This window comes from Amblyomma mixtum, chromosome 2 (genome assembly GCF_055824585.1).
Source record: "Amblyomma mixtum isolate Tamu chromosome 2, ASM5582458v1, whole genome shotgun sequence".
NCBI classification, from domain to species: domain Eukaryota; kingdom Metazoa; phylum Arthropoda; class Arachnida; order Ixodida; family Ixodidae; genus Amblyomma; species Amblyomma mixtum.
Window position 1 is genome coordinate 8,095,213 of NC_143013.1, and position 17,107 is coordinate 8,112,319.

The following is a 17,107-nucleotide window of genomic DNA, read 5'->3' on the forward strand; positions in this document are numbered from 1 at the left end:
CAACTTGAAGTGAACTGGCGACATTCATGAGTTTGCTCACAAGAGGGAACTGCTTCTACCAAGAATGCGAGAGTGTCGCCTGGGAACGATACATTTTGGTTGAAAAACAAGCTTACGCAGAAACTCACTTAAAGATTTCTCCAAATGGTTCATTGGTGGCTTGGCATGCGTCCACTCTTTAGAGAGTTGTGTGTGTGGGTGGTTTGGGGGTGAATACAAGTGGGTGACTGCGTGTTCGTGCTTTCTTTTTTAGTTGAGCGCGTCGTCAAGGGCAGGTGTTTTCTGGCATGCATGCGAGCCGCAACAAGGGTCGTCGAGAGCACCGGTAGATTTTGTTTATTTGCACCATCATTTTCGGCGTTTTTTTTTTTTTAAAGAGGCGGAGGGGAACAATTGAAATAAAAAGTAACTAGTAACGTGACACGTCACGTTACCGAAAAATGTTAACGTAAGTACGTTGCCCGTTACAGGTCCGAAATGGCAACGAGTACGTTACTAAGTTACCGAAAAAAGTAACGCGTTACCGGTAACGCCGTTACTTGTAACGCGTTACCGACAACACTGGTGTTCACTGGTTACCGCTGACCACCCGAGGGCGAGCGGCATCGATTTCTCGCCCTCTATCCTCGGCGCAAGCGAGCGGCAGTATCCGCCGGAGCTGCTTGTGGCCCATTCAGAGCGGCCTGAAACATCCTTAAGTCCGTTCACTTGGACTGCATACGACCCGCATACCTTACGGCACGGTTCGGGTGTCCACCGAGATGTGAGAAAAGCACTGCGCCATTTCCTTTCCCGAAAAGCGAACCAACCAAGCGCATGCCACTGCATGGTCGCGACGCCGAATGCACGCGCCGAACACAATGTTGTACACAGTCCGAAGATGATTGCTCGAGGCCTAATCTAAAGTACTCTAACGCGGTTCAATATCGCAGGAAGACTGACCAATACGCGGGAGCTTAGCTAGACGCTGGACCATCACCCCACGGTCCGCACTATCCTGCAGCGCCATTTTTACTGAAGAGCTTAAGAGAACATGAAAGCAGAAAAAATTTGGTGCAGTTTGGCCTAAACGACAGCGAACCCTCATGTTTCGTTATACTGTACAGCCGACGCCGATGAATATCCAGCAGGAAAGGTGCGCTTCTAAGCCGAGTAGTGGACCCCCTGGCATTCCAGGAAAACCAGAAATTCGGGTAGACGAAGGCGAGATTCCTCCTTGCCCAAGAAAGATTTGGATTGCACGAGCGATCCATACTGCGTGGCAAGGAAGCAAACCCGTTGGGGTGTGCATTTTTGACAAAGGCTCTACACCTTCGCGAACAGTCCCGAAAAAAGCGTAATCACCTGCGAAGAACTGCGATACCTTGCCAGCCTCCTGGTTTCTTCTGGCGGGTGCATGAAAGGCGTGGCAGAATGACAACGCAAAGGCCGCACGTTGGCAGCGATGAATAGGAATGCCGAGGGTGAAGATAAACGCCACTAAGCTTCTCTGTAATCTTATGATTCCCAACAGCGTTGGCAGTCCATCGCATCTACGATAACATGCATGAATGCAGTTCTGCTTCTTGAGGCGACCGAACTCAAAAGGAATAAAAAAAAATTACGAGTCCAAAAATCTTTTCTAACGCGACGATTCAATGCCACCTTGCGCGACATAGGATACGGTCATGTGTGCAATCGCCAAACTCTTGGAAATTTCACGACAAGGACTTAACTGGGACAACGTCGCGAAGGCTCTCTGCGTGCGATACTAATTATTGGATGATAATTGCGATGCGTGCTCAGTGGCGTGCATCCCCCCTCCCCCACCCCCACCCCCACCCGAGAGGCATGGGAGACTGCCCTCCTCAACTGCTCCACACTGGAGTCCCAAAGGGCTCTGGTCAAGCGGGCGCGAGACGGGGCCTCGTCATGCGGTGTCCCGGACTAAGGATACCGACCATGCAGCAGGGTTATTTTTTTTTTTTAACCCTCAAGCTCTCTTTGATTAAAGTTTTTCACCACCACCACCAGTGGCGTGCACTTAGAATGAAACATCAGATTTAGGCAGGTAGTCAGCAGTAACATCAGTACGCTCAAGTCTCGGCGAAACAAAGACCCTGCTTCTCAACATATGCGCGCTATTGCGAGCGATATGCAAGAGTGAGTAACAGAACGCATGCAGATGCGACTCAAGCGAGCGCCGGTGGTTGAACTTAAAATTGAAGGCTTTTTCGATGTGGATGAAAATGGCTTTCGAAAACACAATCTTTTCTCCCTCAGTACCGGATAACAAAATGACTTCTTCACACAGTTAAAGCCTGTTTCACATGTATGCAAGCGAAAACGCTTGCGATTTCTGTCCCCGAAGCAGAAAAACGTGTTTCGAGCGGCCGCGACAGCTACAGGGGCCAATGTGACGATGTTCCGAGAAGTACAAAAGTTTTCGCGGCGTCGCGCCACTCATTCGCTTGAAACATCCTTAACCTTCCCGGTGTTAACACCGGCAAGAACAGTGCTTCTAAATTGAAAACCTGCAGTACTCGCTGAGTGAAGAACTACGGTGCTTACTTCCATCCGTGCTTTCTAGAAGAGGCGAGCCGTGATCGCGTCAAGGCCTGAGTTTCACTTCTACATCGGCCACAGCCACGCGACCACCCTCAGCGGCATATGACTGTATCTGTCACTTTCTTTCACCAGTGCTTCTGCGATTTGGGCAACAAATCTCACGGAGTAAATATAGGTCGTTACGGGTTCTTCGCGTGAGCACTAAAAGCACTTTCTACGCTAATAAAATTCTCGATTGTTGCAAGACTCGCGTATTCAGCAATGCCAATTACAGAACTGACCAGATGCCATCGCACTTACCACTCTTGCTGCTGAGGTTGAAGCTTTGGGGAAGGCTTAGTTCACGCAAACCGATCGTGTTCACACATTGAAGATATCACGCCAACAACACCGCACTTCGAAGACAAGCCGGCACTGGCACGTTGGCAAGAGTTCTTTCTTCCGCCGCAGAACAGAATATCCACCGTGAATGGCGACGGTCAGGCGAACAGCTCACACGAACACGACGTTGTCAGGCGCCGGTGGTAGCTGGAGCTTCAGAATTTTTCAAGCCATAACTTGACAGAAATGACAAACAGGGGCTGGGGTCACATTACGACGAGATGCATAAAGGGCGCATTAGTCCAATAATTAATGCTAGTTTCGAACTACGTCACAAGTAATTAACGAAATGACATCCGAACACCGCTGTAACGGCGAACCGCCGCCTTGTCTCGGCCAGTTAGGCTTAGGCCTAGTCTCGCTAATTCTCGTCCGCCGGGCGGGAACAAGCGGGAGGCCTGATAGCAGAGTTGATAGCGCGTGCTGCAGCTGAGGCCGCAGCGACTCTTTTGTTTTCGTGTTTTTTAGTTTTAAGACTGCACTGTTTTATCTAGGTTTGAAGCTCACGTTCAGTCACGCTCGACTGCTTTGCTTTTTAGCAGACGGGAGCATACCAGTGCCACGTAACCTTTCCGTCGCGATTGGAAAGACGGCAACAGAGCATGCTTGGCTGTCGCCGAAACTGCTAGTCCGCTTGACTGGGGATTCCGTAGCGTTACCATACTATCACGAGAACAGTGGCAGGAAGGTTGAAAAATATCCATTTCGACCTTTGGCAGACCTCTAGCGGTCGAACTACTATATTCTAGAGTGAAGATCACTTTCCTTAAACAGTGCAACGAAGGTTAGGGGCCAGCTATGCGCATATATTTTTCCGCTCTTCTTGCGGAAATGAATTGCGGCAGAGCATTTGAATATGTTAACCCCCCCCCCCCCCAAAAAAAAAAAAAAGGGAAAGAACATTACTGCCAGCAGCACAAAACCTTGAGTAAAGCGTGTGTAGACACGTGCGTGGAGGCCGCACTTTTTTTTTCGGGATTTTGACGGGGTGCTGTTCTTGCAAGAAAGCGTAATTTTTCTACTCATTTTTAGCGATTACAGTGTAGGCGAGATTATGCATGTGTATGTTTGTGCGGCCACCCTTGTTTTAAAACGATTCAGCGTGGGTCTGGGGGACCCTTTACGGAGAGAGCCCATTGAAATTATGGATTATGCGCGACGTCCAGCCAGAACTGCTTCCAATAAATTTACCAGACTGGTAGATCCCTTTATTGCCGAAGGTCGCGTCACCTCAAGTTGTTCTCACTTAGAATTAAAGCGAAGGCATATGCGTATAGTGGTGGGATTTGTCGTTGGACCATAATCACGGTTTGGCTGACGGTTCGAATCGGTGCTTCGCTCGTGGGACCCACGGCCGTAGGTGAGAGGAGGCTCTCATCTGGCCCTGTTTTCCGCTCGCTGATGAAGGAACTCAGGAAATATGGCATCTTCATCATATTATGAAGCGTGCGTTGTTTGTTGCTCCATGCGGAATGTGCTTGACGAGGAAAATCATACACAATGTCAGCGCTGTATGCCTGCTTTCTTTCAGTTGCCCGGGTGCCATTTTGGGGGGAACAGCATTTACACGCACGGCCCAAACGCGGCTGTATACCGTATTCTGCGCAATAGTCACGAAGCTGTAAACTTATAATCATCGTCTCTTGTTATCGGCGCTGTTCTGCATGCAGAGGCGACAATACTGCGTGTGCACTCTGAGCGCCCGCTTTCCACAACGTTCGTTGGGCAGATAGGTCCTGTATTCGCAAATATCTCATTAGCGTGAATTACGCGCCCCGAGATTCTAAGTAAGCAGCCTCCAAATGCAAGAACTACATTAGGAGAGAGACGGAGAAGAAAACTCGCACGATGGTATATTTTACGATATGTTGAGGTAGAGAATACGAGAGTGACTTCATATATCTGTATTGCTCCAGAGCGCTCTTTTATGTTTATTACGCATACTCCCTGTTCGACTAGCGGTCCTGTCCAGTCCGCCGCTATATAGGCGCTCGGCGTCACCAGTGACCTTCTCCTCAGGCGGCGCGTTTAGCCAACACCCTCTGAAGAATTTTGACAAGAGGGTGTTGGTTTAGCAGCAGGACCGTGCTACATTCATCCCCTCTCGCCACACTACCCTCTCTCCTTCTACGGTAACCATCCTTCTCCCCCTTCTTCCGGAGTAACTGCCTTCCAGGCGGTTCCCGTGGCAACCAGTCTCCGCTTGTGCCTTACGCCCACGCTTTTCCTTCCAAGGTTCTCATTCATCTTCGCGGCAAAAATGGCACGAGAGTTCCCAACTACGTTAACGGAGTGTGGCCACTGTTTATTCGATATGTGAAAATAAGGAGTTTCGCACTCAATGGTTTCAGCGGGCTGCCGGCAGTAACTGATTGTATTGCGTGCAGTGCACATGGGCATGCACCAGAGTAAGTTGGAAAGGATTACTGCGGGAAGCTAAGATATGAAAAGTTCACGACAACTGACGCAAACCACAGAAAAGGAGCCTGAAAGAAATCGAGTGCAGCGCATGGACGGCTGACATTTGCTAAGTGGGCTTGAACCCTGGTTCGTTTTTTTCGCTGGCGAAGCACGCGTGGAATATTCTCGATCTTCGTAGTTTCTTCAGGCATAGTCGGCACTAGCACGAGGTCGAAGCCACGGCTTATCTTTGAGCGCCCGGAACAGATTCGCCACTCGCACCGCGCGCGCCCGCTTGGAAGCGCGGCCCGAAGGTCAGTCTCCACTGTGCACCAATGCAAGCGCCCCCGCACAGGCGCTGCGAACGAAGTAATAACGCGAACGCCGCACTTACTGTCGTCCAGCCAGCGCGACTCAGACTTCCTCGCCCGCCCAAGAGCGCGGAAGTCTTTCACCCTCACGCTCCATACCCAGGTGCCAAGTGCGCGTGGGAGACGGGCGCCACCATCGGCTCAAGCAGCCGCTTCGCGGTGATGGGCTGCATATTTTTGAGAAATACTGTATGTATGTTGTCCATGAAGGCGTTTATGAAGAACTCTTCGGCCGGAAGGGACGCCACTGCTTTGCGACATTCCCTGCGAAACGGTGGTGGGCTGAAGCCTCGGGGTGAGAAATCGCCACCTTCCAGAAGCGCCACCCACCCACCCAACGGCGTGGGCCTGGGCGAAAAAGTGGTGCCGACGAGGACACCAACGACGAAGCCGGATTTTCTACAAAACAGGAGCGTTAGCGTTAAAAGTAAATGGAGCTCACCAACATCCGCCGGTGGGTGAGCGGTCAGAAAAACCTTCACCCACCAGAAGCTCACGCAGAAGCGGAACGAAAACGGAGGCGAAGTCAAGTTCAAAGACGCAATGTGAAGGCGGCAATGTAAAAATGAAATGTACAAACAATACTGCGAACGCCCATTTTCAGCGTCACATCGTATGATCGCCCGCGAGTTTTAAAATGCTTCGCTGGTAAAAAAATTCTCCTATTTTGAGATCGAACTGAAATCACCTGACCGGAACATTGCTATTGGCTGGAAGGAGGTGACGTCACAAGACGGGATCATGCCCATTGGCTGGAGGTAAGTGAAGTCGTCAGAAGGGAGCATTTCCATTGGCTACAGGGAACCGACGTGACAAGACGGGAGCATTTCCACTGACATTGGAGAGGCCTTTGCCCTGCAGTAGGCGTATTAAGGTTGATGATGATGAAGATTCTCACTGGCTGCAGAGAAGTGACTTCACAAGACCATAGCGTTTCCATTGGCTGGAGGGAAGTGGCGTCACCAGACGGGAGCATTCCCATTGGCTGGAGGGAACCGACTTCACCAGACGGCAGCATTCCAATTGGCTGGAAGGAACTGACGTCACCATAGGGGAGAGTCGCGTCAACAAGTATGAGGCCGTGATGAGGAAAACATGGACTGATTTAGTGGCAGTAGTGTCGCGGTTCAATGCGCTGTCTTGAGCCAGCAGGAACATACGCGAGGGTCCAGCGCGAGGAGGGAGCCCAGGCAGGATGCTGCTAGGTGTTGTCTTCATGGACGGCCGCTGCCACCGGTGCTGCGCGAGACCAGTGCTGCTTCTACAGCAGCATTCCTATTGGCTGGAGGAAACTGACTTCACAAGACGGGAACATTTCCACTGGACAGAAGTGACGTCCCCAGCCAGAAGTTACGTCACTTTCAGTAAACACGCCACCAGCTTTTAATGCTATCGCATTGCTAACCATGTAAATTGGTTAATAATAATAGGTAAATGTAATAGGTAAATAGGTCCACGGGCATTTTTTTTTTTCACCCTGGCTCCAGCAAGACCGCTTCCGGCGGTGACGCAGCCCTCGTCGACTTGATATAGTCGGACTGACACCGTCAGAAAGATCACATTACGCGAAAAGCCGTTACATTGAGATTACCCGCTATGGACTTAATTTAGCTTACCGTCACAGCACCAGCTGGAGCACTCCTTGTATCATATCAGATCGTAAATCGTGGCCTGCAAATCATCTGGGTGCTATGCATTGCCACGTACTTTTCCCATGCCATCTGCGTGCACTGACCCCTTTCCACCTTCGGGTATAAATAACTCCGATCAATAGATCAGGGCGTTCACTGTTTCTTGACAACCTGGCTGTTCACTTTTGTCGTTCCACTCAAGGACGATACATGGCGCCAGAAGTGGGATGCAATGGAGCAAGTAAGGCAGTCGGAACCCCTGCGTTTGACAACGGACGGAGGACGGAATTGGAAGCTATTTCGTCGGAAGTACGAATTTTTTCTTCGAGCCATGGCATGCGATGACAAACCAAGATCAGAGGCGTCAAAGACGGTCCTGCTGCTCAGCGTTGCGGGTGAGGAAGGCTTGGACGTTTTCAACAACTTCGTGTTCACACGAGAAGAAAGCGAGGAGGTAGTATTTACGTAGTTTTTTTACCGGCCTTTAACGGTGATTCGGACAATAAGAAAAAGCTTCCACGTGACAACGGTGCCACTAAACGTCCCAAGATGCGCCTTAGAGAATAAAAGCCTGTTTTTCCTGAAGTCCTCTCCTCGACGAGACTTCGGGTGCACATTGGGACAGAGATGCGAGCGAGCAGCTGGTCACGTGATAACTTTCTTTTAAGGCCAATAAATAAAGCTACGTAAATCGTACCGTGATAAAAACAGCACTACTAGCGGTTTTTCGAGGCGATCTAAAACATTCTCAACAACACTTTTTTCCTGAAGTAAATAATTAAAAAGTTAGCTAATTAAGCTTAACTAATTAATTGACTTTGAAGAATGCAAAAAATACTCGAGACTAGGCCATGCGACTCTGAACAACCTTCAGTTGGTATCACTGCACTAGGACACTTCGCCTTTTTTAAAAGGTTGGTTACATTTAGCTGGGACACCCGGTATATGCAGGTCACGGCAATGCGAGGTGTCCGTGACTTTGCTGCATATCCATAAGTGCAACAGGTATTGAGATATTCGCGATTGAATTTTCAGCCTTTTCGGATCGGATTCGAGAACTGAACGCTCAGAGTGCGCCGGAAATCCCGCCCACGATGTACGTAAGAGATTGACGAAATGATGACGACAACCGACGGCACCACGGCTGTTATAGCTGCGACTGCGGCAAGCAGGCGCTCGAGTATAGCGCATAGTCACTGTTTCCGTGAGCAGCACGCGCTATTTTTCCGTCATTGGCATTGAACTGGGAGGCACGTTTCCTGCCATCAGCGGCTTCGAAAAAGCAGCACGGTGATAACGCGCAAAATTTCCCTTTCCGCTCTGGCTCGGCTAAGAAAGGAACGGTGTGCAATTGTGCTTTATTATTTTTCATCCAAAGCAATTTCAAAAGACGTGAACTGATGACTTGCCCCGTCGTATCTCTGTGGCTCGGTTTTATGCATCAGTAATGCTCAAAGTGCTTGCCATCAACCGCCACGCATGCCATGAATCTCTCCTTCATGGACTGCAGTACTCGTTTCACAACCTGCGGGAGTATATTCACAAATACCTTGATGATTATTTGTTCGAGGTCGGCCACGTCTTCAGGTTCAGTTGCGTAGACTTCGTTCTTGACGTAACCCCAAATAAAGAAGTCTAATGGAGTTAGGTCCGGTGACCTAGGTGCCCAGAACATGATTCCACCGCGCCCGATACACTGACCGGGGAAGTTGCTGCCGAGTCAATCCCTTGCACGCGGTGTGAAGTGCGCAGGCGCCCCGTCGTGCTGAAACCACGAGCCGTGGACCCGGGATCTCGGACATGAAATCGCTGGCAGCACCACTTAGAGTGTTCGCTGTGTTGGACTTCGCTGTTAGATTTTCTTCCAGAAAGTACGGCCCCGCTACTCGATTTGAGTAAATGCCACACCAGACATTCAACTGACCACCGTACTTGGTGGTGGTGTTCCCGGAGCCAGTGCGGGTTATGATCAGACCAGTAGTGGGCGTTGTGTACAGTGACTTCCCCATTACGGCAAAAGTGGGCCTCGTCCGTCCACAGAACCTTCCTAAAAAAGTCTGAGTCTTCGTCACATTTGATCAACGCCCAGTTGCTGAATTCATACTGCTCTTTATAATCGTCTTCACTGAGATCCTGATGCAGCGATATGTGGTAAGGGTAAAAACTGATACAACGAACTCGACGATTTCACGGATGTTGGCTTGGGGGTATGCACGAACGTAGGCGAGAACATTTATCTTGAATTCTTCACTCAGGATAACTTCCTTTGCCTTCCTTGAATTAAGCACAGATCCTGTGGTCCGGAACAGTTAGTGCATTTTAGCGAACATCGTATGTGACGGAACCGGGTGGCCAGAGTTCTCCGAGGCGCAGTCTTGAGGCGAGGCGAGCATTGCCATTCGTTTTTACACAGGCGACAACCATCTGCACCTTCTCGGTCAACGAGTGCCGCGCTTGCAGCTGCCTTGCCATTCCAACGCGCATTCAGAGTTCATATGTATAGTATTGCAGCAGCCTTGCTCGTTGTATTAACAGAATCGACAGCCGGCCGCGGACCAGTGGAGATTCCGGTGAAAAATAATAAATCGAAAGCCTATAAACCACCGGTCCTTTCTCGTCCGAGCCAGAGCGGAAAGGGAAATCTTGCGCGTTATCACCGTGCTGCTTTTTCGGAGCCGCTGACGGCAGGAAACGTGCCTCTAAGTTGAATGGCAATGACGAAAAGAGCGCGCGCTGCTCACGGAGGCAGTGAGCAGTGACTACGTGCTCTTCTCGAGCGCCTGCCTGCCGCAGTCAGAGCTAGCCTTAGTGCCGTCGGTTGTCGTCCTCATTTCGTCAATCTCTTACGTAGTATCATGGGTGGGATTTTCGACGCACTCGGAGCGTTCAGTTCCCTAATCGGATCCGAAAAGGCTAAAAATTCAATCGCGAATATCTCTGCAAATTGTATTAGCCTTGAATCTTTGCAGCCGATTACAATATGCAGCATGAAGCAAAGATTTAAAAAGATAATTAACGAAAGTTGGCTAATTAATTAAATAAACTTGACCGCTACGTCCTTATCTTGTGTCCGCCGAGCCGAATATGCATTCCGTGAAGGCGGCATTCACGATACTATCAACGCCTTTTGTCTAAAAAAAATCGTAAACGGTTAAAAAAAGCACCCTGTATATATACCGGGTGTTTCAGCGAACACTTTCAAACATTTTCATAAATAGGCTTTTCGGACTAAAAATATGGCTTTTGCGGCATAGTATTACCAGTGTTGGCGGACACCAGAAAACCGGTGAACCGTACTAAGTATAAGCTGGTTAACTAATTTTTAATAATTAACTTTTTAACTGTTAGGCGCCTAGTTGCAAATAGAGATTTGTAGCCGGTCGTTAGTAATAGCCATATCAGTTTTTAGAATTTCGAAAACGCGATTATATTTGGCGCTGTGGCTCGACAAAATTTTGATTTTTCGACTAGTTATGTTCACTGAAGGGGTTGCTTTGCCTGCATGCTTTCGAAAGAAAGCGCATGTATTTTTCGCACGATGCAGCAAAATTTTGTCGAGCCACACCAACGAGGGTAATCGCGTTTTCGAAATTCTCGAAACTGATATGGCTATTACTAACGACCGGCTACAAATCTCTAATTTCAACTGGGCGCCTAACTAGTTAAAAAGTTAGTTATTAGAAATTAGTAAACCAGCTTGCTACTTAAGACGATTCGCCGGTTTTCTGGTGTCCGCCAACACTAGTTCATCTGACGCTGGTCTGTCTGCGTATCCTTTGTCCGTAGTAGCTGCAGTAAATAGCACAACGCTTAATATCAGAGCTCAAATTAAGTGCTCCAAATGTGCTTCGCCTGCGATTGCCGCAAAAGCCATATTTTTACCCCAAAAAAAAACAATTGGTCCAATTGGGCATACCAATTGGTTCCACTTGGAACCCGCTGTACACAATTGGTCCGCCAGTTAGCCTTATGAATCCAACTGGGTAGTCCATTTGGTTTCCCTAGTTCCAGTTGAACATTCCAATTGGTTCTGCATTTCCAATGGGGTTACCCAACAGGCTCGTGAGATTCTAATTGGTTTCGACACTCCCAGTTGCATCGTCCAACTGGAACCATTTGAAATCAATTGGAGCTCCCAGATGGAACCCTGAAAACCAATTGGAAGCTGATCTCCTAACTGGAAGCTTCAGTTGGTTCCAATTGGGCGAACAATTGTAAAATCTGAGTTGAAGTCAGTGGCGTCTACTGAGATCTGTATATATATATTGAGCTGGCTATAAAACAGAACAGTAGGCTAATTAGGTTCTTATAAAATAGATACTAACAGCTTAATTTCTGGAATTGTTTTCATCATCCACCCCAGCGGGCATTCTTAAATTAGATAACTTCGCTTAATGGTCAACCGCCACTAGCTCTAGCTGCAGTGCCCCATGAGTGCAGTATATAAGTGACTGCAAAAGTGTGTTCTGTGGATATATGTTGAGAATTTATGTTGGTATACAGTGTCTACTATAGTGTTCAATGCGTGTTTGTTGTTCTCGCTTGAATTTCATAACAGCATGTAACAATAATTTCAATTAACCCTTCCAAAAATGTTGGCAGAAGTCTCACAGAAATCATAGAAGAAAAGCCAATTGCTTCTAAATGAAATTATATTTTTTTTTACTGGCCACTTGAAACCATTTGAGTCTAACAGGTATGCCATATGAGTTCAATTGGTGAAGAGGTATGCCATATGAGTTCAATTGGTGGGGCATCTGGTCTGTTTGGATGACCAATTATTTCTAATTGGATGCACCAGCTGGGCTCAATTGGTCGAGCCCAATGGGTGGCGAAAACACAACTGGTTTTCGACCAATTGGTTTCAACTGAAAATTTCCCAACTGGACCCATCGTTTTTTTGTTTTTTTTTTTTACTGGGGTGTGTACAAGTGGGCTTATATGTGCCGGGCTTTTAAACGCAGTCACATGTGACTTCTTAAAAACAGTGTACTCATCTCGATATTTGTTGAATTGTGCCGTAGACTTGTTTGCAATTTATTTTCTTATCTAGATGCCAATTAGGAATATGCCTTTGCGTATTCATCCATTTTGCGCTGTTATTTTCTTGCTTTGTATTAAAGTTTAAAAAAAAAGAAAGCATGCAAATACAGCTCATGCGACCTAGGTAGAGTAGGGTAGCGACAATAATCTACAGTATTAGGAGAGAGAAGGGAAAAAAGAGAGCTCCCCGTCGGGGAATCGAACCCCGGTCTCCCGCGTGACAGGCGGGGATACTGACCACTATACTAACGAGGAGATGCAATAGGTGGCAGTTACTGAATTGAAAGCTCACTGACACCGAAAAGCACAAGATTTTAAGTACGCAGCTAGACAAGAGGAACGGTACCTGACCAGAAATATCGCGTGTTGCGGAAATAAACGCGCCCCGTAACATGCTTCTTTCAGCTAAACGGGCTCATTGTTCGAGCTCAAATTTCGCATAGAAATGGCATTTGGTCGGCAGAATTGTTTAATACACGTTTGCTTGGGGTACTTACCTGATTCGAACAGAATAAGTCGGATATTCACACCGTCTGCGGCGACGACGAAAGAAATTATAAGCTGCTGTCAGCTATCCAGTGATGCCAACCCAGGTCAACGTTTTCTCCCTAGATTGAACCCCCAAAAATCCCTAGATTGAAGAAAAATCCCTAGCCTATAATTGTTTAATTGTTAATGCGACCATTAGAGCTTTAACAAAGTCTCAGCGCAGTTCACTGCTTCGTCCATTGGTTACACAATTTGTCAGACATAAATAAAAGCGTGTTAGCCATAATTGCACCTTTTTTTGTAGATTTACCTTACATAGAGGGCCCACAGATGGCGCCAGCTTTTACAGAGACGTGTGGTCACTGGAGAGAAAGATGGTGAGCGACGACGCTCACGAGCAGACGACTCCCGTTTCACCGCACCGGCTTTTGAGCTGCTCCTTCAGCCGGCTTATCTTTACGCGCAAAGAACCTATGCAGCCCTTTGAAAAATAAATGCAGTTGATACCAAGTTGAAAGAGAACATTCAGAAGCGGTGAAATGGCTTATCTCACCACACAGTTATTTATTAATCACAGTCGCAATCAAAGACCGTCAAATAGTTTTGGAGCTACTAAGGATTGACGTCCCGAGAAACTGACATAACCAAAAATGTAATCTTGTTATAGTTACACAGCAATGATACAGATATAAGATTGGTAATTACAAAATCAGAAAGTAATTCCTCACAACTTTGAATGTGTGTTCTGGTTGAACAGCACGTTTAAATCAAGTGGTCTAGCATACGTGGAGAATGCGAACAATTATGGCACTTTTTGATAAAGGTAAGCGGTGAGCGTAAACGTAGCGCGTTGATCCAGGCACTAAAAGTCAAAATTCAACTTCCTCTTGTGTAGAGGAGCAGGCACTCGAAGCGCCAGAGATGGCACGCACGTTAAACAGTTCGAAATTCACATGGTTTCGTTTTTCCTCCCTGTGCAGTAGTCGATAATTTCGCGTTACAGAACTGCTTTCGCCCTCTCTCGGCTCGGCAGAATACTAAACATAAAAGAGTAGTAATTAGCATTTTTCATAGTTTTTTCTGTTCCAAGCGCAAAATAATCAGATACACCCGCCATTAAGCCGCTTAGAGTAGCAATTCTACGGCATCTCAAGATCCCTAGATTTCACAAAAAAGACGCTAGATCCCTAAAGCAAAGAAAAAACCCCTAGATCTAGGGATAAATCCCTAGGGTTGGCATCACTGCAGCTATCGCACCGGTGGCGCCATCCCGTTTGTTGGTCTGAAAACTTAGTTTTCAGCAAGTTAAATTTTTTATAGTTTTAAGTTATTTTAGGTTTATAAGTTTATAAGCTTTTTATAGTCATCGCAGCGGCTCGAGCGGCCAGAGCGATGAGGTTCCAACAAGTGGGAAATTTTTCGCCGCGACGTAGCCAGCGCAGCAAACTTTGATGGCGACGATGACCTATACCCTTTCTCTTCGTGTCAGCGCGGTTCTCATGGGTGCACTGTTTTCGACTCACACACACGGCTGGGTTTCGTGAGACGTACCCGCCGTCTGCTATCCCAGTGTTGCCATACTATAGTGTTGCCAGACTTGCGCGACTCCCAGTGTTGCCAGGCTATAAGGTTGCCAGATTGTGAACTAAAACCCAGTGTGGCCAGACTATTTGTTCCCTCTTCCTTTTACATTCTCCTCCGCCTACAGCTACGCTGTCGCACCGCAACCGCCCAGCTCGTTAGAGCAGCCTTGCCCGGAGTGGCCGCCGCCTGTTCGCCAAGCGAAAGAGCACGTCCGCGGCGGTTACGAAATTGTTTTTTTAGTGACTTGTCGAGCAGACGGGTACCACAGACGAAATCTGCCGATGCGTGGCCCCAGTGAGCGCATTAAGACGAGAGAAACGCGTGATTTTGTTGAAATAAGCGTGCTATGCTCAAATTCGCTTGTCGAGCAGACGGGTACGCCAGACGAAATCTGCCGATGCGTGGCCCCAGTGAGCGTATTAAGACGAGAGAAACGCGTGATTTTGTTGAAATAAGCGTGCTATGCTCAAATTCACTTGTCGAGCAGACGGGTACGCCAGACGAAATCTGCCGATGCGTGGCCCCAGTGAGCGTATTAAGACGAGAGAAACGCGTGATTTTGTTGAAATAAGCGTGCTATGCTCAAATTCACTTGTCGAGCAGACGGGTACAACAGACCAAATCTGCCGATGCGTGGCCCCAGTGAGCGTATTAAGACGAGAGAAACGCGTGATTTTGTTGAAATAAGCGTGCTATGCTCAAATTCGCTTGTCGAGCAGACGGGTACGACAGACGAAATCTGCCGCTGCGTGGTCCCGGGGAGCGTATTAAGACGAGAGAAACGCGTGATTTTGTTGAAATAAGCGTGCTATGCTCAAATTCGCTTGTCGAGCAGACGGGTACACCAGACGAAATCTGCCGATGCGTGGCCCCAGTGAGCGTATTAAGACGAGAGAAACGCGTGATTTTGTTGAAATAAGCGTGCTATGCTCAAATTCGCTTGTCGAGCAGACGGGTACACCAGACGAAATCTGCCGCTGCGTGGTCCCGGGGAGCGTATTAAGACGAGAGAAACGTGTGATTTTGTTGAAATAAGCGTGCTATGCTCAAATTCACTTGTCGAGCAGACGGGTACGACAGACGAAATCTGCCGATGCGTGGCCCCAGTGAGCGTATTAAGACGAGAGAAACGCGTGATTTTGGTGAAATAAGCGTGTTGACTTGAAGCACTGGTCATACTCATCCTGGTCACGGCACCAGTTAACTTGAAACTCTGATCCTCCTGGTCACGGCGCCAGTTAAGTTTCTCCTCTGGATCGTCGTCGGAATGGCCGGCTCGTCTATGCATGTGGTTAGCAGTTCAAAGGGCACTTCGCGCCAGTTGCGGTCCCAGAGATTGGTTTTAGGGGGGGCGGACGAACTTCCGTATAAAAAAAAAATAGACACATTTTTTTTTATCTACATTTTATTTTTACAACTTTTGCGCGTTTTTTTTTTGAAAATTAAATGATGAACGATATAAATGTTATACAATAACTCTTGCCTTGAATGTTAACGGCTACGTGAGAAATATTCATTTCGATGCCAGGGAGAAACAGGTCGTCGGATGAGACATCCCGCCACGGTGGGTCTAGCAAGGTCAATGCACCTGTCCGGGCATTTCACGAGTGCGATTGGCGGCCCTCATTACTCAGTTCGGGGAAGGAGCTTTGTTCCGCCCTTGGTCACCTCCGACAAGGCGGCTGGGCGGTGCGTCTTGTGAAGCCAACCGAAGGGACGATCCCCACGCTGGCGTCGCTGCGTCTCATTGTGGGATAGGTGGTAGCGGTTTATTTTAAAGAAAAAATTAAAAAAAGGCGAAGGAAAAGAATGTTGCCGGCCGCGTCAATTGCCATCTAGTATCGTAAGCACGCGAGCTGCAGCCGGCGGAGGTGGAAGGGAAAATATAGCGAGGAGAAGGACAGGGAAGAGCTTTGTATGCTATTTATAAAATACAAAACGTAATCAAGTTCGCGCCGCTCGCGCGCAAATGTCCGGGCTCTGTCCGAAAGCAAGAGCGCGCGAGCGGCCACTGTGCACAATCGTTTACAGAAAACGACAAATTGTACGTAGCGTCCTATCTCTAACTAATCGCGCGCGTGGCACACTGCACGAGCGGCCGGGGTGGGGCGCCCGGCCTCGTAGAGTCCGAGGTAACACCTAAGGAGCGTGCATGCCACGCGTGCACTACCTAGCGAAGAGCAAGCGGGAAGTCAAGCCCGCCTGCTCGCCCACGGTGGGATAAAGACATGAATGAGTGGCTCCACGTCGCCCCGACGAGGTTGCTGGCCACCGCAACCGCATATGTGAATGGCACCGCCGTCGTCGCCGCGCCGGCGCCAAGGCAAGACAACAGCGGGGCATGGCAGGGCCCCGATGCCTCGACAATAACTACGAATTTTAGAATTGTGTGGAATAAAACTGCCGCTAACACGTTGAACGTACAAGGTAGGGGACTACTGGACACATCACAGACGAAAAAGGTTTGCTGATTTACGTCAAAAATCACATCTCGCCCTGTGAGAGCCCGAAAACGTACGTTCGGGAAGATATGCAAAGGCTTTTGGGGAAGGGGGGGGGGGGGGGGGGGGGGAGCGCCCCCTCCGCCCTTCGGACCGCCACTGCTTCGCGCCTTAATTCGTCCACTCGTCCGGCGACACGTTGCCGGTTGGGGCAGCAACT

At 48.5% G+C, this 17,107-nt stretch overlaps 1 non-coding gene across 1 annotated transcript; it reads right to left on the reverse strand.

Moving 5' to 3' along the window:
• Positions 1–12,556: 12,556 nt before the first annotated feature.
• TRNAD-GUC (transfer RNA aspartic acid (anticodon GUC)) lies at positions 12,557–12,628 on the reverse strand. The gene has a single exon. It is a non-coding gene; the product is annotated as a tRNA-Asp (tRNA).
• Positions 12,629–17,107: the final 4,479 nt, after the last annotated feature.